Genomic DNA, 22,091 nt, shown 5'->3' with positions numbered 1-22,091 from the left:
TTTGGACTGTGGGAGGAAACCCAGGCAAATACAGGGAGAAGTGCAAACTCTACACAGACAGTCACCCGAGGCTAGAATCGAACCTGGGACCCTGGTGCTGCGAGGCAGCAGTGCTAACCACTGAGCCACCGTGCCACTCTCAGATGTCAGAACTAAGTCATTATCTTCAAGAATACAGGAGTAACATCCCTTCTTTATGAGTATATTTTGTTAAGTACACACTGTAATATATGGGCCACGGGATCTCAAGATGGTTTCCTGTTCAGTCCAACACTCATGTTCTGTGTTCACAAAGAAAGACAGAAATTGCTGAAAAAACTCAGCAGGTCTGACAGCATCTGGCAGCAGTTCTGATGTTCTATAGAAGGGTCACTGAATCTGAAATGTTAACTCTGCTTTCCCTCCACAGATGTTGGCAGATCTCTTTTTGTTTCTGAATTCTAGCATCCGTATTTTTTCACTTTTTTCTCCTATGTTCTGTTGTTGTCTGTTGCCATATGAATTACTTTTCCCCAGTGATACTCAATATTTTACATGTTGCTCCCTCATAACTTCCAGTATGTATTTCGTCAAAGTATTTAGACAAAGACAAGTCGTGAGTTCATGGAATGCCCTGCCAGTAGCAGTGGTGGACTCTCCCTCTTTATGGGCATTTAAACGGGCATTGGATAGGCATATGGAGGATAGTGGGCTAGTGTAGGTTAGGTGGGCTTGGATTGGTGCAACACCGAGGGCCAAAGGGCCTGTACTGCACTGTATTTTTCTATGTTCTATGTTCTAAATGCTTGTACAGTTTATCATGCTTGGTGAATGTTCTAGTCTTAGAGTCATGGAGTCATAGAGATGTACAGCATGGAAACAGACCCTTTGTGCCAACCCATGCTGACCAGATATCCCAACCCAATCTCGTCCCACCTGCCAGCACCCAGCCCATATCCCTCCAAATCCTTCCCACTCATATACCCATTCAAACGCCTTTTAAATGTTGCAATTGTACCAGCCTCTGGCAGCTCATTCCATACACGTACCACCCTCTGTGTGAAAATGTTGCCCCATAGGTCTCTTATATCTTTTTCCATTCACCCTAAACCTATGCCCTCTAGTTCTGGACTCCCCTACCCCAGGGAAAAGACTTTTGTCTATTCACCCTATCCATGCCCCTCATAATTTTGTAAACCTTTTGTCACCACTCAGCCTCCAACACTCCAGGGAAAACAGCCCCAGACTGTTCAGCCTCTCCATATAGCTCAAATCCTCCAACCCCAGCAACATCCTTGTAAATCTTTTTTGAACCCTTTCAAGTTTCACAACATCCTAACTCCTGTACTCAATACACTGACCAATGAAGGAAAGCATACTAAATGCCTTCTTCACTATCCTATCTACCTGCGACTCCACTTTCAAGGAACTATGAATCGGCACTCAAAGGGTCTCGTTGTTCATGAACACTCCCTAGGACCTTACCATTAAGTGTATAAGTTCTGCTAAGATTTGCTTTCCCAAAAGACAGCACCTTATATTTATTGAAATGAAACTCCATCTGCCACTTCTCAGCCCATTGGCCCATCTGATCACATTCCTTCTTCACTGTCCACTACACCTCCAATTTTGGTGTCATCTGCAAACTTACTAACTATACCTCTTATGCTCTCATCCAAATTATTGACGTAAATGACAAAAAGTAGTGGACCCAGCACCAATCTTTGTGGCACTCCACTGGTCACAGGCCTCCAGTCTGAAAAACAACCCTCCACCACCACCCTCTGTCTTCTACCTTTGAGCCAGTTCTGTATTCAAATGGCTAGTGTCCCTGTATTCTGTGAGATCTAACCTTGCTAACCAGTCTCCCATGAGGAACCTTGTCGAACACCTTACTGAAGTCCATATAGATCACATCTACCGCCCTGCCCTCATCAATCCTCAGGACTCCCTCCAACAACTTGTACACCACCGATGTCAGGCTCACTGGTCTATAGTTCCTTGGCTTGTCCTTACCATCCTTCTTAAACAGTGGCACCACGTTAGCCAACCTCCAGTCCTCCAGCACCTCACCTGTGACTATCAATGATACAAATACTTCAGCAAGAGGCCCAGCAATCACTTCCCTAGCTTCCCACAGAGTTCTAGGGTACACCTGATCAGGTCCTGGATATTTATCCACCTTTATGCATTTCAAGACATCCAGTACTTCCTCCTCTGTAATATGGACATTCTGCAAGGTGTCACCATCTATTTCCCTACATTCTATAACTTCCATGTCCTTTTCCACAATAAATATAGATGCAAAATGCTCATTTAGTATCTCCCCCATTATCTGTGGCTCCACACAAAGGCCACCTTGCTGAACTTTGAGGGGCCCTATTCTCTCCCTTGTTACCCTTTCGTCCTTAACGTATTTGTAAAAACCCTTTGGATTCTCCTTAATTCTGTTTGCCAAAGCTATCTCATGTCCCTTTTTGCCCTCCTGATTTTTCCCTCTTAAATATACTTCTACTGCCTTTATACTCTTCGAAGGATTCACTCAATCTAGTTATACCTGATATATGCTTCCTTCTTTTTCTTAACCAAACCCTCAATTTCTTTAGTCATCCAGCATTCCCTATACCTACCAGCCTTTCCTTTCACCCCAACAGGATTATACTTTCTCTGGATTCTCGTTATTTCATTTGTGAAGGCTTCCCATTTTCCAGCCGTCCCTTTTCCTGTGAACGTCTGCTCCCAATCAGCTTTTGAAAGTTCTTGCCTAATACCGTCAAAAATTGCCTTTCTCCAATTTAGAACTTCAACTTTTAGATCTGGTCTATCCTTCTCCATCACTATTTTAATTCGAATAGAATTATAGTTGCAGGCCCCAAAGTGCCCCACTGACACACCTCAGTTACCTGCCCTACCTTATTTCCCAAGAGTAGGTCAAGTTTTGCACCTTCTCTCGTAGGTACATTCACATGCTGAATCAGAAAATGTTCTTTTACATACTTAACAACTTGCTCTCCATCTAAACCTTTAACACGATGGCAGTCCCAGTCTATATTTGGAAAGTTGATATCCCCTACCATAACCAACCTATTATTCTTACAGATAGATGAAATCTCCTTACAAGTTTGTTTCTCAATTTCCCTCTGACTATTGGGGGGTCTATAATTCAATCCCAATAAGGTGATCTTCCGTTACTTATTTCTCAGATCCACCCAAATAACTTCCCTGGATGTATTTCCGGGCATATCCTCCCTCAGTACAGCTGTAATGCTATCCTTATCAAAAATACCACTCCCCCTCCTCTCTTGCCTCCCTTTCTATCCTTTCTGTAGCATTTGTATCCTGGAACATTAAGCTGCCCATCCTGCCCATCCCTGAGCTTTTTTTTTAAATTACTATGATTTCCCAGTCCCATGCTCCTAACCATGCCTTGAGTTCATCTGCCTTCCCTGTTAAGCCCCTTGCATTGAAATAAATGCAGTTTAATTTATTCGTCCTACCTTGTCCCTGCCTGCCCTGACTGTTTGACTAATTTCGTTCTCAACTGGAGCAGCCTCAGATTTATCTCTTTCCTCACTATCTCCCTGGATCCCACCCCCCACACCTTACTCGTTTAAATCCTCCCAAGCAGCTCCAGCAAATCTCCCTGCCAGTATATTCGTCCCCTTCTAATTTAGGTGCAATCCGTCCTTCTTGTACAGGTCACTTCTACCCCAAAAGAGAATCCAATGATGCAAAATGTGAATCCTTTTCCCATACACCAGCTGCATTCATCTGCTCTATCCTCCTATTCCTGCCCTCACTAGCTCATAGCACTGGGAGTAATCAGATATTACTACTCTTGAGGACCTCCTTTTTAAATTCCTGCCTAACTCTGTGTAATCTTCCTTCAGAATTTTCCCTTCCAATGTCATTGGTTCCAATGTGGACAATGACCTCTTGCTGGCCCCTCTCCCCCTTGAGAACATTCTGCACCCTCTCTGAGACATCCTTGATCCTGGCACCAGGGAAGCAACACATCTTTCTGCTTTTTCGCTGCTGGCCACATAAACATCTGTCTGTTCCTCAGACTAGAAAGTCCCCTAACACAATTGATCTCTTGGAACCCCACGTACCCCCCATTGCATTAGAACCAGTCTCAATACCAGAAACTTGCCTGTTCATGCTACGTTCCCCTGTGAATCAATCACCCCTACATTTTCCAAAACAACTTCCTTGTTTGAGATGGGGATAGCCACAGAAGAATCCTGCACTACCTGCCTACCTCTCTTACCTTTCCTGGAGTTAACCCATCTATGAGACTGTATCTGAGACTTCCCCCTTCCTATAACTGCTATCCATCACATACCATTGCTGTTGCAAATTCCTCATTGCCTCTAACTGTCTCTCCAACTGTCCCATTCGATCTGATAAGACGCACAACCAACAGCATTTATTGCAGATATAATCCGCAGTAACCTGTAAACTCTCATTAAACTCCCACATCTGACAAGAAGCGCATATCATTCTACTAAAGGTCATTTTTGTTCCTTCGCAGTCTACAGACCCAGATAATAACACCTTCTTATTCCTCTACAAAACACTGTCCCAGGTTAAATTAATAGCTGCGGCTTATATTTTAAGTTTAATCAAGAGACATATCTCAAAAAACATATAATCAAGAAAGAACCCACTCTACTCATTACTGCAAACTTTCTGTAGTACACACTTAAAACAATTCACTTATCTGTTTCTGTGCTGTGACTTCACCCAAACAGTTCCTCCAAGATCAGTTGTGAATTTCACTGTATGTTTATTTTTCCAGACGCATTTCGATGTCCAGCGATACATGAATTCAAACAGCAAACTGCACTGTGCAGGTTCACTGTGGTGTCATTTTCTTTCTCTCTCTCTGTCCTGCAATCACCTCACCATGTGCTCCCTTTGTCTATTCTTCTCACTTTTAATAACTGCTGTTGTTTTGACTTTTTTTCCAAAGTTCCAAAACAATGCAGCACCATATAAAACAGTAATTGCTGCTCCTGGAATTCGAGGAAATCACCTCCAATACCTAACATACCTCAACAAAGGAGCAGCTGTTACAGCCAGAAATTTTACCTGTCCTCCATCTTGGATTACCTAGAATCATCTTGTTTATTTCTCATTTCTTAAATGGAAAGTAGCAGTTTACAGCAAAGGCAAAGATAGCTAATAGTTATGTGTAATACAGCAGTGCTAACATTATTTTCAATGATTAGATTAGATTAGATTTCCTACAGTATGGAAACAGGCAAGTCCACACCAACCCTCTGAAGAGTAACCCACCCAGACCCATTCCCCCACCCTATACTTACCCCTGACTATTGCACCTAATACTATGGGCAATTTAGCATGGCCAATTCACCTGACCTGCACATCTTTGGATTGTGGGAGGAAACCGGAGCACCTGAAGGAAACTCATGCAGACACGGAGAATTTGCAAACTCCACACAGTCGCCCAAAGTGGGAATCAAACCTGGGTCCCTAGTGCTGTGAGGCAGCAGTGCTAACCACTGAGCCACCATGCATAAGACAAGGAATTTAATGGGATTTTGTCTTTGTCTTGTGCAAAGCTACAATGGTCTCCTTTTTGTCCTGATTCAATGGTCTCTATCATTAGAGGGTCTTCTCCACATGGCGTGTGTGGTCTTGCAGTTTGGCTTTTGCTGCTTAATGTTTATGTGCTGCCTTCTTCACTGAGCATCTGGAGGAAACAAGTAGGTAGAGCAATTTACAATACACCTGATATGAAGGGAAGAGAGAATTAAAGTAGTTTCAGATCCGTGAAGTGAAATTATCATAAAAACTTGCCAGTATCATATGTATGAAAGAAAATTGAACCTTATTGGGATTTGTCAGCATCCTGAAGCGTTGTCAACTTGTCAGCATTTCTTCTGCAACACCTGTTCTGTGCAACACTCCCAGCACCTCCCCACACCTCTATAGCATCTTCAGATGCATTCCCTTCTCCCTATCCAAGGATCCAGGCACACTTTCTAGGTGAAGCACGTTTTGCCTGCAGTTTGTTCAATCTAGTCAAAAGTATTTCTGCTCACAGTGTGGTTTCCTCTATATTGGAGAGGTGAAATGCAGATTGGCTAAATGCTTTGCAGAACATTCTGTGTGCAAAAATGACTCTGGACTTCCAGTTACCTGCTTCCTCAGCACGCTGGAAGAACAGCATCACACGTAATGCTTGGTGACCCTGCAGCCTTCTGAATTCAACATTCAGTTCAATAATATTAGCGCCTGGGCACATTCTTACATGTCTTTTGATTGTCCTCATATGCCAGGCCTTGTTATCACAGTGGCTGCTTTTAGCACAGCCCAACCATTTTCACCCTTTTACGGTAACCATTATCCACTTTTCTCCTTCCCTGACATACCGTTATCTACTCCTTTATTTGCCTCACTATCTTTCTTTCCCTCTGGGCTCTATGAATGCCTATCCTTTTACACCCCACCCCTCATCAATCCCCCCACCCTTCAGCATAGAGGCCACCTTTTTGTGGCTACCACTAGTTCTGATGAGGGGTCACTGAATCTGATATGTTGCCCTTTACCTTTCTCTCCACAGATATTGCCAGGTCTGCTGAGTCTCTCCAGAAATTTCTGTTTTTATTTCAGACTTCCAGCATCTACAGTTCTTGGTTTTATTCTCAATTTACCTATGGTTATAGATGGAAGAGAGTTGGTGGGATAACTTTTCTCATTTGCCCTTCAGGTCTTCATTGTTTGCAGCAAAACATGCATTTTATAAACAGTGCATTGCAATTCTTTCGTGACTAATAATGAACATGTGGTCTCATAAGTTTAAATCAGAAGAAAATAAACATTCATTCACACAACATCTTGAAATATAAGCAGAGTCCCTCAAATACAGAAATGTATAGACATAAGAAAATCTGAATTTTAGAATGAAGTCAGGCTCTAAGGTTATTAATGAAATTAGTGGAAGCAAAAAAAAAACAAAAGCATATTTGAATCAATCCTTTCTATTAAGCAGCATTCCAAGCTTGGATGGATATGCTTGTGTTTCTTTGGAGATGAAAGGAAGTTGGGTATCTCTGTTTCCAAACAAAGTTGTTGCTCAGTTTCAGTAGTGATTAATTGTTATAAGTGAAGGCAAATAATCTATCCTCCCAAAGCCAAGGTTGACTGTTTCTGTGCTTGAGGGACTGTGTTTACATTTCAAGATATTGTGTGAATAAATGTTTATTTTCTGCTGATTTAAACTTATAAGACAGTCTGTCCCGTGCCCACTGTTAAAGTTGCAAAAGAATTGCAAAGCACTTCCTGTAAAATGTACATTTTGTTACAAACAATGAAGAGTTGAAGAGCAAATGAAAAACGTTATGTTCGGTAGGGTTCCTTTCTTCTTGGAGGAGGATGGTCCATTTTCTGTCCTATTGGTCTTCAGACTGATTTGTCATTGTGGTTCTTTGAGTAATGGCTTGTTATTTGAAGTTGGTTTCAATTGATTACATAATTGCTACTTCTGTTGCTTACACTACTGATTTGAAACTGTTGCAACTAAATGGGGTGTGAATGGAAGCTGTTAAGTTTCAAATTCACAAAAATTAAACCTGGAGTACCATTGAATTCGGATTTCAGTAACTAATCAGAAAGTTTGAACTCACAAAGTGGCCTTACATTTTGAATTTCTTTTCAATGGAACATCATCCACCTATGGATGTTTCAATTTTAATGACTTTCCAGAAGCACAGACAGAGATAAATTATTCCTTGATCATCTAGAAATCACAAAAGAGCACCTGACTTTCGGTGACCTTAGTTGCAACATATTGTCCACTTTTGTTAAAGGAAAAAACAATTTCAGAGTTAATTTGAAAGTTATGAATATGATTTATCTTTACTGGGTGTGACACTACAGGTATCTCCTTACATCTAGTGGAGATTCACTAGTCTTCTCTACCTAGGCATTCTTCTTAAATGGGTAAAATGCTTTTATGTTGCCATGTATAGAAGGTATAGGAAGTATAGAAGGTGAGGCAAGAGAAGAGGAAGAGTAGTGTTTTTGATCAGGGAAAACATCACAGCTGTACTTAGATTCTGGGGATCATTCACTGAAGCTATATGGTTAGAACTTTGAAATAAGAAGGGGTGAGTATATTGATGGAATTGCTCCCCCCCTCCCCCCCAATAGTCAGTGAGAAATTGTGGTGCGAATATGTAGGGAGATTGCAGGTATCTGTAAGAATAATAGGGTTGTAATAGAAGGAGATTTTAAATTGTCAAGCATAAGGGCTTGGATGTGAAGGAATTTGTTAAGTGTGTTCAAGAAAACTTTATAAATCAATATGTATGTGTACCTACTACAGAAGGAGCAAAACTCAGCCTGTTGGGAAATAAGACAGGGCAAGTGACTGAGGTATTAGTGGAGGATCACTTTGAGACCAGTGACCATATTCTATTCGTTTTAAAATAATTCCGTAAAAGGATAAGCCTTGCATAAAAGTTAAAGTTCTATATTGGAGCTAGATCAATTATGATGGAAGTTGCAAAAATTGATTGGGATAGGTCATTCACGAGTAAAGGGACAACTGGCAAGTCAAAAGCTTTCAAAAGTGAAATAATAAATGTTCAGGGACATTATGTTCCTGTTAGAGTGAAGTGCAAGGCTGGTAGGAATAGGGAACACTGGATGACTAGAGATATTGAGGGTCTGGTCAAGAAAAAGAAGGAAGCATGTCAGATATAGATATCTGGGACCACATGAGATCCAGGGAGAGCTAACCAATTGGATACAAAATGGCTTGATGTAGGAGACAGAGGTAGAGGGTTGTTGTTCAGACTGGAGGCCCGTGATCAGTGGTGTTCCACAAGGATTAGTGGTAACTCCACTCTATTTGTTATCCATATAAACAATATGGATGAGAGTAAAGGAAGCATAGTGAGTAAGTTTGCAGATGACTCCAAAATTTGTGGTATAGTGGACAGTGAAGAAAGTTATCTCAGAGTAAAACGGGATCTTGATCAACTGGGCCAATGGACAAAGGAATGGCAGGTAGAGTTTAATTTAGATAAATGTAAGGTGCTGCATTTGGTAAGACAAACCAGAGCAGGACATACATAGGTAATGGTGGGCCCCTAGTACGTGTTGTCAAACAGAGAACCGAGCTCAAGTACATAGTTCCTTGAAAATGGCGTAATGGGTAGGCAGGGTGGTGATGTTTGATACACTTGCCTTCATCAGTCAGAGTATTGAGCACAAAATTTGGGTTGTCATGTTGTGGCTATACCGGACATTAATGAGGCCACTTTTTGAGTACTGTATTCAGTTCTGGTAGCCCTGCTATAGGAAGGATTTTATTAAATTGGAAAGGGGACATAAAAGATTTACCAACATGTTACTGGAACTGAAGGGTTTGAGTTACAAGAAGAAGTTGGATAAGCTGGAATGCAAGAGGTTAATGGGTGACCTTATAGAAGTTTATAAAATCCTGAGAGGCATAGATCAGGTGAATAGTGAAGGCTACGGGAAGTTCAGGGTAATGCTTGCATGCGGACAGGGGGTAGTCTGTAAAGCAGTCACCCATTGGAGAAACCATATGCAGATTGAATGACTGTCTTACAGAATATATACAGTCTGTGTGCAGATTTGACCCCAAACTCCCTGTAACTGATCATTTTAACATAGCGTCCTGCTCGTATGCCCTCTTGTCTGTTCTTGACATACTGCATGGCTACAGCATATACTGGAGGAGCAACACCTCATCTTCAGACTAGGCACCTTACAGCCTTCTGGACTTAACATTGAGTTCAACACCTTCAAATTGTGAACCAACTCCCATTTCCAACCTTTCTTTTAGCTTTAGTTGCTACCTTCTCCCATTTCTTGTCTTTCTTTTAGCTTGACTTTGCATTTTCTGCCACCATGTCCTTTCCCTGACCCCAGTGGGATTACCTGTGTTTCAAGTCTGGCAGTTAGACACAACATTGCTCTATCATTCTCACACTCTCATCACTTATTCTGAACTATCAAAGTCTTTTCTCCACTAGCATTCCACACTCACACATCAGGCCAACTCCCCACCACCACAAGTTACAGCACAAATGCTGCGGCCATCACACTTCACCGGTTCGGATGAAGAGTTATCTGGATTCGAAACATTAGCTTGTTCTTTCTCCGTGGATGGTGTCTGACCTGCTGTCATCTTCAGCATTTGTTGTTTTCAGAGATAATGCAGTTGACTGGAATACACAGCTATACTTGCTCCACATAAAATTAAAAGGAATATATTCAATTTATGTATGTAAACAAAATGCATATGAATTGGTTTAATATCAATGACAGAATTATTGTCAAACGTATTTACACAAGAAAAAGTACATTCCCCGTCTTTTAAAGAAATGTGAAAAAAATCAATAAGGGAAAGTAAGATTTTACAAGCCCAATTAGATAAACTAATCTAAGGATACAAAATGAGAAAAGTGACTCTGTAAAGCTAAGTTTATGTTTTGTAAGAGTTTCCAGAATAGTCAGAGGAACAGAAAATAAATGATTGCATCTATACAGTGCTTTTAAAATTCTGATTTATACCTCAGTAGATTATATTTTCTGATGGTGGATGAAATGGTTACAAACTTCATTTCACTCCTCAAGCAGGTTGAAACACTTAGGCTTCAAGGCTGACTGTAAATGCCACAGTGAATTCTACATCTAACAGTGCAATGATTTGTTTCATATTGCCTTCAGGCATCAGTGTCTCTGGAGTGATTTACAGATTTATCATCGGTGGGTGAACATCAGACCTTCTGGGGCATCAAGTACTTTCCTTGATTCCATGCATACCTTTAATCTCCACTTTCCTCCATCAATCTAACAACAATTCGTATCTTCCTCTTTCCTTTTCAGCCTGCCATTGAAATCCCAAACCACCGTGCTAGGACCAAGCGAGGAGTTGACTCCTGTATTCTCCCATTCCTTTTTGACCGTAATAGACGTTTTACAAAATATTTCAGAAAGAATGTGCAAATTCTGTAAATGTCTCAACATTTATGTATTAAAGTTGCAAAAGAATTACTTAAGTATAAGGTGGTGAGAAAAAGCCAGAAAATAGATCAGTGAGCCTAATGTCAGTGGGTGGGCAAGTTGTTGGAGGGAATCCTGAGGAACAGGATTTACATTCATTTGGAAAGGCAAAGACTGATTAGGGATAGTCATGTCTTTGTGCGTGGGAAATCATGTCTCATGAACCTCATTGAGTTTTTGAAGAAGTAACAAAGATGATTGATGAGGGCAGAGCAATGGATATACTTTACAGAAGAACCTTGATTATCCGAACGAGATGGGCAGGCACTATTTTATTTGAATAATGAATTATTTGGATAATCGATTTTAGCCTTAACAGGGGAAGCCATACTGATCTAAATGCTGTGCTCTACCAGAGAATTTGTTTCGATCTATAATTTTAATGAGTTTGCCATTAAACAAACTAATCTTGGCAGTCTGCAAATTACAGGTTAAAATGAGAAGAACTAAACCCTTACATTGAAATCCCAGCATTAAACAAGGTCCCGAACAGTTTTTGGGAACTCTCACAATGGAAAGACAGAAGCCCCACCTTGTGCACGTGTTTATGTTCTCGACCATTTTTAAAAAATGAATGGCCCGGTAAAGTGCCGGGAATACAATAAGACATTTACTTTTGCAAAGAGCTGTGTAACAACTCTTACCTAAAAAAATCCAGTCACTGATATTTGAGCTGCTTGTGTTTCTTTGTTTTTGCCAGCAATTTCACATCTTCTTCAGTAGAGGTAAATCAAATACACTTACCTCTTTGATGTAACGTTTTTGCAGGACCTGGAAATCTTCTTCGGATAATCTGATACACTGATAATCGAGATATGGATAATCAAGGTTTCTCTGTACACCATGTTGAATTTTACAAAACAAAAGATTATCATTCCGCCCTTCATGTTTGTGTCAGCTCGCAGCCCATATATATACGAATAATCACTCCATATATCTTTAAATTTAGCATTCTTAAATGCTGTTGTATCATTATGATTTCTAACATGATAACGTCTGTCATTTACACAAAAACAGAAGGTGTTAGCAAAACTCAGCAGGTCTGGCAGCATCTGTGAAGAGAAATAAAGAATTAAGGTTTTGCATCAGTGACCTTCCTTAGAACTGAGGTCACAAAACATTAACTCTGATTTCTCTTCACAAAGGCTGCCAGACCTGCTGAGCTTTTCCAGCAACTTTTGTTTCAGTTTCTGATTTACAGCATTCACAGTTCTTTTGGCTTTTATTTAGCACCTATCACTTATCCTTCCTTCCATACCATTAATCTTGTATTTATATCTGTATAAGTGTATATCTGAGATCTGCGCTTTCCAATTAAACAAAAACTAAGGAATTTGCTTATCAGGATTGTAAATACAGAGACAACTACTAAGTAGAGCCAAGCTCCTTCTCACTGATGTGTTACCTCTCATTTGGTACAAGATGGGCATAAATATTGTTCATAGCAATACTTATAATGGGAATGAATTTTCAATGGGACTCTTCCAATTGCCTACCTTAATTTTGACAGTCATAGAGTCATAGAGATATACAAGCATGGAAACAGACGCTTTGGTCCAACTAGTCCATGCCGACTAGATATCCTAACCTAATCTAGTCCCATTTGCAGTGATTCAAGAGCAATGGGCAATAAATTGTGACTCAGTTAGCAAAGCCAATATGCTTTGAATTCCCAAAAGAAGTTTTCTTTGGAATTTCCTCTCTAAATTTCTTGCCTTGATAGCTCTCTTTCCTCTTTTAAAACATTTAGACAAACTTACTTCTTTAGCCAAGTATTTCACCAGTTGCCTTATACCTATGCGATGGCTCAGTGTCAAATTTTATTTAATAATGCACCTGTGAAGCACTTTGGGACATTTTACAATATTAAAAATGCAGTTCAAATTCAGGTCATTTTTCTTATTATAGGTTTGAATGACAAAAGATTTATTTTTATTTATGTGTTTTTCTTTTATTTCCCTTCCTTTGCCCTTCCTTTCATGGATATGGTGACTTATTATGGGGCAGAGTTTCCACAAGCATGGCCAGCACTCAGGCAGTCTGCCGAAGTACCCACCCTGCATGCGTGAACTAGGATAGTTAGTGTAGTTAAATGGCAGTACTTAATAACATGTTTAATTTGGAAATTTTGATGCCTGGGATGTAAAATTCGATAATGTCAATGCATATTCCATAAATGTCTAATGCCATCATCTCAGCTTCCCAGATGACCAACAAAGGACCAACAACAACTATTTTTTCATACATACATTTTTAAAAATCCTTTTAAATTGCTGTGTTTGTTAACTCTTATGTTGTTTCTGTTGCTGATGGTGACCGATCAAACTCCATGTATTACACAGTGTTGACTTGCTGATTAAGTGAGATTTCACACATTGGGGTGATATTCTGTAGGTTACCTTGTAATTTTTTTATCCTAATTTGTGGTGTAGGAGTGAATGAGTGAATAATTTATTGGCACATATATCTTGAAAATGCAGTACAAAAATTGTTTTGTTGTCACAATCTGGCGCCATTTTGAGTTACAATAAGGATAAAAAGAAATTACATAAATAGGAGTTCATCTTCTGTTCAAATTGAGGTCTCAAGCATGACATCAGGCTTCTGCGAGGTCTCTGGAAGGTGTTCTGGTCTTCAAGGATACCTGCTCTGGGAACAGTGAACAACAGTGCTGATGCCCCAGGAGATCTCAGGTGCAGTTACATAGTTCTTGAAAGTGATGTCACAGGAAGACAGGATAATGAAGAAGGCATTTAGCATGCATGCTTTCATCAGTCAGAGCATGTGTATAGGATTCAGGGCATCATGTTAGAGCTGTGCAAGAAATTGGTAATTCTACATTTGGAATACTGCGTACAATTCTGATCAACCTGCTATCGGAAGCTTGATATTAAGCTAGAAAGCACCGCAAAAAAGATTTCCAGGAATGTTACTGAAACTGTAAAGTTTGAGTTACAAGGAGAAGCTGGATAGTCTGAGACTTTTTTTCCCTGCAGTATAGAAGGCTGAGGGATTATCTTATTGAGTATGATGAGCAGCATTGATAAGGTGAGTTGTCAGGGTTTTTTCCCCAGAGCAAGTGAGCACATGTTTACAGTGAGAGGGGAAAGAGGGGCAAGTTTTTCATATGAGGGTAATGCATGTATGTAACGAGTTACCAGAGGAATTGGTAGAGGCAAGTACAATTACAACATATAAAAGACATTTGGACAGCTACGTGGCTGGAAAAGGTTTAGAGGGATGTTGAACCAAATGCAGGCAAATAGGATGACTTCAGTTTGGGAACTGGATTGGCATGGACAAGTTGGGATGAAAGGTTTGTTTCTGTTCTGTGAGAGTCCTTGATTCTATGACATTCGTGAGCCAGATAGCTTTTTAATGACAATCAGCAGGATAATGATCAGCATGGTCACTAATAGGTTAGTTTTTTTGTTAACTCCAGATTTTTATTGAATTTGTGGTGGAAGTTGAGCCCATATCCCCAGGCTAGTCTGGATCTCTGGATTACTAATTCAGTTATCAATACATCACTGCTTCCCACATTCCTATGGTTTACACATTATAAAGCATGACTAGGAAGAGTAATTTATAGTTCAAAACTCAAAATGTAACTTCAATGAGTTATGGTTCCAAATGAAAGCTTAAGATGTCAATCATGCTGGAATCCTTTTGATGTGTCACATTCCTAGAAGAGCCTTGCCTTTTAATGATACTGTGATCAGTCCTAGAGATAAAGGAGCTCTGAGACAAGTACCCCTCATTTGAAAAAGACTTTCAAAGTTAGTTTAAAGATCTGAAAGCAAAAGAACTTCTTTAAAACAATTGTTCTTAAAATCAATAATAATGAAATTACCCATTGTGATAGCTTGTTTCTAAAATATTCTCAATTTTCTGGTCAATTGCTAATTCTTGCTCTATTGTGCACATTTGTTTTCATTTTGATGGGACCTTCAATTTCCTTAGACAGCCATATTTTTAGATTTAGATTATCCTTATCAAATGCCATCTGCTGTAGTTTGACATAAGATTCAGCCCCTTGAGCTTGATCAGCCATTTAATAGTTGAAGTGGATTTTAATTACACTCACTTGCTTTCGTTCCATTTCTCTAAATATCTCTAGCTAGCAATAGGCTATTCATCTCAGATTTAAAACTTAGTTGAGCGAGCACCTACTGATTTTTGTCAAAGAGAGCACCACACTTGTACCAGAAACATCATTTCTACATTTGAAATGGTATCACTTTCTGTTGAAGTGGGGGAACATGTAGGAATGTTTACGAGAATTACAACGTTTAAGAAGACATTAATAAATGCTCAAAATGAGAATATAATCAGCAAAAGAATTTCAGGACAAATAGGTGTGAAGTGTTGCATTTTTAATCGAAAAATAAATAGGTTACAAATTACTTGAAAATTATATGAAAGAGCAGAAGGGTATAAACATATAAGTTGTTTACCAGGTAGTCCAAAAATTACATATTGCTGGTGCAGTGAGTGAAACAAGGTTGGCCAGGTGGATCTCATTGAGTATGTGATCCCTGATTTGGGTTGTTCACCTGGGCCAATCAAGGAAGTTCGGCTGACATAGATTTCAGGAGTCTCAACCAGTGCGATTTCTTTATTGTGTATTGTGATTTTTTTTTCTGGGTTTATTTCTGTTTACTTCTATTAATTTGAGAAAAAGAAAAAAAAAGAAATTTTTAAAAAGGAGAAACAAATAAGAGTGTCATCCGGTCGTGGGGGAGCATAGGTCAGAGGTACTCAGCGTAGGTCTGCTCCTGGGCCTGGCCATAAACAGGCCCAGGCTACAGGCTGTGGAGGGGGATCAATAGGATTGACTGCCTGCTCCTCCTCTGCTGTTATATTAGAGCCTGGGTGTCTCTGGAGAAGGAGTACGTGGTGTCCACCAACACCCTGGAGTTGTGACTGGCCACTTGAGTGTTTCCTTCCTTTTGGAGATTGGATCAGTGTGTGACTGTGACTCTGTACATGCAAGGACTCTCCCTGTTGCTGCTTGGGGCCTGCCTCACTGCTGCTGCCTGGGACTTGCCTTGGGGCCCCTCCCCAGGACCTCCACCACTGCTGCTGTTGCCTGAGGAGAGGCCTGCCTCCACCATTGCTGCCTGGGACTTGCCTTGATGCCCCTCCCCAGGACCTCCACCTCTGCTGCTGTTGCCTGAGGCCCATCTCCATTGCTGCTGCCCAGGACTCAATTTCAGGGCTGCCTGGGACTTGACTTAGGGACCCACCCCAACAGGTCAGCCCCCCACCACTGCGACCGAGGGCCCACCTGGGACTCTCCTGAGGCAGGTCTCCACCGTCACTGCCTGGGACTCTCCCCACAACCTCCACCACTGCTGCTGCCAGAGGCCCGACTCCATGACCAGCAGCAGAGTATAGCGAGCCCGAAGGTGCAGCTGGGCCCCGCGACCTATGCCGGGGTAGCCGCTGCCTTAGGCTCAGCTGTCCCGACCCCGGCCGCAACCCAAACCCCCTTCAGGCATCTGACCAAACGCCTGGGGGTAAAGGCCTATCCCTACCCTAACATGACCATCGAGGCCTGCAGCAAGGCCATGGCTAGTGTGGTCGGCCCACTGGCCATCGTCGCTGCGGCCCGAATGTACGGGAAGGCCGTATTCTTCCTGAAGACCGAGCAGGCGGTCCACCTGGCCGTGGAGAGGGGGCTCACTGTGGGCGGGACACATTTGCCCGTCGACCCTCTGGAGGTTACGGCCCAGAGGGTCGTGATCTCCAACGTCCCGCCCTTCATTGCCAGCGAGCTCCTTCTCCCCCACCTCACCACCTTGGGGGAGATCTGGTCAGGGATCCAACCGCTCCTGCTCGGTCTGAAGGACCCCACCCTCTGGCACATCTACTCCTTCCGACGCCAGGTGTTTATTTGCCTAGCCCGGGAGGAGGTCACCGAGGGCTCATTCACCCTCCTCCACGAGGGCGTGGCCTACCGTGCCTTCTGGACGGCGTGCTGTGCCACCTGTGCTGCGAGGTGGGGCACATTAGGAAAAACTGCCCCACCCAGAAGGCTGCCCAGCCCGCGCCAACAGCTGACGGTGATGCCGCCGCACCCACTCCCCCTCCCCCAAAGTCAACACCACAAGCCTCGGCACCGGAGCCTAAACCGGAGATTTCCAATCCTCCAGCCTCTGGCAGGGAGGGGGTGAGCGTCCAGCCGGCCGGAAGGCGCTGAAGAAGACGCGTCGCGTCAAGCCCGCCCACGGGGAGACCACCCTATCCCCATCCCCGACACCCAGCCCACGACCTGCCCCGCCCCGGCACGACAATGCCCCTGCGGCCGTGTCAGCGTCGCCCCGGCGCGGGAACCCTGACCCCCAGACCTGTACCCGACCCTGATCCCACTGCCCCGGACCCCCGTGGAGAAACCCCTGGGGCTTCGACGCCCACCCCTGGTGCTGCAACACCTGGCCCGGGGGCCCCAGAGCCCGAGCCCCACCCCACCCAGCCACACCCTGGCACTAACCTGGGGGAAAGCACCACTGCCCAGCCTCCCGCAGCGACCGTGTCTCCGGACCCCGGAGAGGGAACTGGGCCCCTGCCCCGCCTGCCATCACCTGATAAACCAGGGGCGGGGCAGGAAGAGACACGGCTGACCCTCCCCACCCTGGCCACGCCCCCTGCCTTCCCCCAGCCAATCGTGTTCCAGGAAAGGCTGGGGGGGAGGGGCCTCAGGCCCCATGACCACCAAGGTGGGCGGGGAGGGAAAGGCCCATAAATTCCCCCCTGTCTATCTGGGGAAGAGGTGCTGGCCTTTGGAGGGGAGAGACAGTCCTGCAGTGCGTGAGCGGTGCTGCCCCTCTCCAGGGGACGAGCCCACGGTACCCCGCCAATGATCCCGCACCGCGACCCGACCTACCAGAACTCCCAGGGGCTACGGCAGGGCTTCCTGCTACCTCGACTCCTCTGGCCCCGGGGCGGGGGGCCAGGCGTCCCGGTGTCGGGAGAGGAGCGGGGCCCCGAGCCTCCGCCGCCCGGCGACCCAAACTTGGGGCGTTCCGGGACGGGGTGCGCTGAGGAAGGTACCGCCGGTGACCCTGGGGGTGGGGTCGCCGGGGGTTCGAGGCCGGTTGGCGGCGCCGGACCAGCCCCCATCCTCTCGGTGGGGGAAGGGTCGGCGACCGAGGGCGACCTCCCGGAGGAGGATTCGGGGTCAGTAGCGGACACCGGGGACGACGCGGACTCTGTCTGCAGTGGCGTTTTTGAGTCCCAGGTGCCCCCCGCCGATCTCCCCCTCATCCCCCTCGAGGAACTCTGGGAATTTGTCGAGGAAACTCGAGGTCGCCGGGATAGAGCCCAACTGGCGCTCAACCGCTGGAGCTCTTTCGGGAAAGTTTATTGGTCGGCCCACGCTGCTCGCCAGGCGCCTGGGCTCAATGCAAATGGGCGAAAGCGAGTCAGGAACTTCCTGGGGGCACTCCTGGTGAGGGCGAGGGACTCCTGTGCCCCTCCCTCATCCTCCCAGTAATTGGTTTTTAACTGTACTGGTGGTGGTTGCACAATGCTTCCGGCATGGAGACGACTATAGCCAGCCTCAATATCAACGGCAGCAGGGAGTCACAGCGCAGATTCCAGACCCTCTCGGTCCTTCGGGACGGGAGGTATGCGGTGTGCTTCCTGCAAGAAACCCACACTACCCCGGGAGACGAAGCCACCTGGCTCCTGGAGTGGCGAGGTGGGGGGTCTACATGAGTCAGCTCACCCGCAGATCTGGCGGGGTGGCTTTCCTGTTGGCCCCGCATTTTCAGCCGGAGATCTTGGGGGTCAGGGAGCCAGTGCCAGGCCGTTTGCTTCACCTGACGGTTCGGCTGGGGGGCGCGGTGCTTCACTTGGTGAACGTATACGCTCCACCGGCCGGGCCGCGGCAAGCGAGCTTCTTCGGAGAAGTGTCCGCTCATCTCGCTTCCATCGACGAGAACCAGTGCGTCGTCCTCGGGGGAGAGTTTAACTGCGTCCTCGAGGGCCAGGACCATGGCGGTGTCCACACTGGTTGGGCGTCGGGAAAGAGGTCGGGGGACTTGGTCAAGTCCTTCGACCTGGTGGACGTCTGGCGGAATCTCCATCCCGACTCCATTGCCTTCACCTTCGTGAGGCCTGGGGTCGGTGCGTCCAGAATCGACCGCCTGTACATTTCGCGGGTGTATGCCTCCTGTTTTCCGAAGGCCTCCATGTGGCAGGTGTCGTGCACGGACCATCACCTGGTGTGGGTGGAACTCCTTCCGTTCGGCGCCAGGCTCGGCTCCGCGTCCTGGCACTTTAACAACCTGCTGCTGGAGGACGAGCAATTCCGGGACTCGTTTTGTTGTTTCTGGGTCGGCTGGAGAAGGAAGCGGGGAAGCTTCCCCTCCCTGAGGCTATGGTGGGACGTGGGCAAGGCTCACTTCCGTGTCTTCTGTCAGGAGTATGCAAGGGGGTCGACGAAGAGGCGGAAATCCAGGATCCAGGAGTTGGAGAGGGAGATGCTCGACCTGGAGTCACGCCTTGGTCAGCCCGACGCGGACCCGGCCCTGCGCGGGGCGTACGAAGAGAAGAAGGCCGCGCTCCAGGACCTGCAGCTCGTCGGGGCTAGGGGCGCGTACGTGAGGTCGCGGATCCAGCTCCTCCAGGACCTGGACCGCGGCTCCCCCTTCTTCTACTCGCTGGAAAAAAGGCGCGGCACCCGTCAGCAGCTCCTTGTGCTGCTGGCCGACGACGGGTCCCTCGTCTCGGATCCGGAGGGCGTCAGGGCCCACGTCCAAAACTATTACACGGCTCTGTTCTCTCCGGATCCGTCCAGCGAGGACGCTCGCAGAGTTCTGTGGGAGGACCTGCCGCAGCTCAGCCCGGAGGACGCCGGAAGGCTCGACGCTCCTGTCACTTTAGAGGAGCTGACCGGCTTTCGAGGGGCAAAACCCCGGGGCTGGAAGGGCTGACTGTGGAGTTCTTCAGGGCGTTCTGGGACTTCCTGGGGAGCGACTATGCACAGGTCCTGGGGGAGTGTCTAAATGCTGGACAGCTGCCCCTTCCTTGGCGCAGGGCGGTCATCGTCCTGCTGCCAAAGAAGGGGGACCTTCGTTCCTTAAAGAACTGGCGTCTGGTATCCCCCCTCAGCACGGACTACAAAATCTTCGCCAGGGTGTTGTCTTCTCGCCTGGCTTCCGTGCTGGCCCAAGTGATTCACCCCGACCAGTCCTACACTGTCCCGGGCCGGAGGATACACGACAACGTCCACCTGGTCCGGGACCTGATCCATTTCTGTCGACGGGCTGGTCTGCCGAGCGCCTTCCCATCTCTCGACCAGGAGAAGGCGTTTGACAGGGTCGATCTCTAGTACCTGCTCGGGACTCTGCAGGCATTCGGGTTCGGGATGCAGTTCATCGCCCGGATCTGACTTTTGTACACCGCCGCAGAGTGTCTGGTTAAAGTTAACGGGTCCCTTCACTTCGGGAGAGGAGTGCGTCAAGGCTGCCCCCTGTCCGGCCAGCTGTATTCCCTGTCCGTGGAGCCTTTCCTGCGCCTCTTACGGAGGAGGTTGTCAGGGCTGGTTCTGCGTGGGCACAGGGGTGGTCCTCTCGGCCTACGCCGACGACGTGCTCCTCCCTTTCACTGACCCGGCTGACCTGGGGAGGATGCGCAAGTGCCAGGCCGTGTACTCTGCAGCGTCTTCCGCCAGGATCAACTGGGCCAAATGTTCCAGACTACTGGTCGGTCCGTGGCAGGTGGACTCTCTGCCGGAGGAGTTACGGGGGTTCAGCTGGAGTACCACCCATCCCCTCTACCTGGGGGTCTACCTCAGCTTGGCTGAGGAATCCTGGCCGGCTAACTGGCAGGAGCTGGAGGCCAAAGTCTCTGCTTGCCTCGGCCACTGGACAGGACTGCTCCGAGTGCTATCTTACAGGAGTCAAGTACTAGTCATAAACCAGCTGGGGGCCGCCATGCTGTGGTACCGGCTGGTCACTTTGGTCCTCCTCCTGGCTTTGTCACTGACATCCAGAGAACGTTGGTCGACTTCTTCTGGGACAAATAGACGCACTGGGTCGCTGCGCAGGTTCTGAGTCTCCCTAGTGAGGCGGGCGGTCAGTCGCTGGTGTGTCCCTGCACCCAGGTCGCGACGTTCCGCCTTCAGACCTTGCAGCGATACCTTTTACGTCGAGCCTCCTCCTAGGTGTTGCACCCTGGCGACGTATTTTTACCGCCAGGTGCCTAACCTCAACTACGACGCCCAGCTCCTGTTCGTCGACTGTGACGGTTTGGAGGTCGCCCTCAAGATGCTGCCTGTCTTTTACCAGGACCTAATCGCTGTCTGGAACATGGTCGAATCATGTCGTACCTACCCTCCGGCTGGAGTAGCGGCTGTTGTCAGGGAGCCGTTGCTCAGGAATCCGCACCTCCGTACTCGCAGGTTCGAGTGGCTGTCGGAGGGGAGGGCCGTGGAAGCGAGGGTGACCAGGGTCGGGGATGTGCCGGGGGCCTGCGCTGGACGCTGCCGCATGACATAGCGAGAAGGGCAGCGGTAGATGTCTGGTAGGTGGCCACCGCCATCCCATGCCTTAAAACGGCGGTGCTTGGACCCGACGTAGTGCACCAGTTGGAGGACGCTCAGGTATGCGGTGGGATCCCGTCCACGCTCGCCCCAGTACTTCCTGTAGGAGCCTGTGCCCCACAAACTGAGACGCCTCCGGAATTTTAGTTTTGTTCCCTGCAGGGGGTAAAAAAAAAAGCGGGCCCTGTATAGACTGCTGCCGTACACCGTCCACCTCTTCTCCCTCATCCACCGCCCAGACACTCCTTGGGTATGCCCATTTGCTGCCGGGGCTCTCTACGCAGGAGTCCTCCCCCTTTCTCTCAGAGAGCTGGGGTGGAGGGTGCTGCACGCAGCGGTCCCCTGCAACAGCGGATTGCGGTGGTTCATGGACTCCCAGCCCAACTGCTTGTTCTGTGGACCATGTGTATATTGGATGTGGGTGTTTGCACTCCCTCTTTTGATTTTCTTAAAAACCTCCTCCTTTGCTTTGGTTGCACTTCAGTATCTT

The sequence above is a fragment of the Chiloscyllium punctatum genome, chromosome 9 (genome assembly GCF_047496795.1).
Source record: "Chiloscyllium punctatum isolate Juve2018m chromosome 9, sChiPun1.3, whole genome shotgun sequence".
Lineage (NCBI taxonomy): Eukaryota > Metazoa > Chordata > Chondrichthyes > Orectolobiformes > Hemiscylliidae > Chiloscyllium > Chiloscyllium punctatum.
This window is presented reverse-complemented; position numbering follows the sequence as displayed.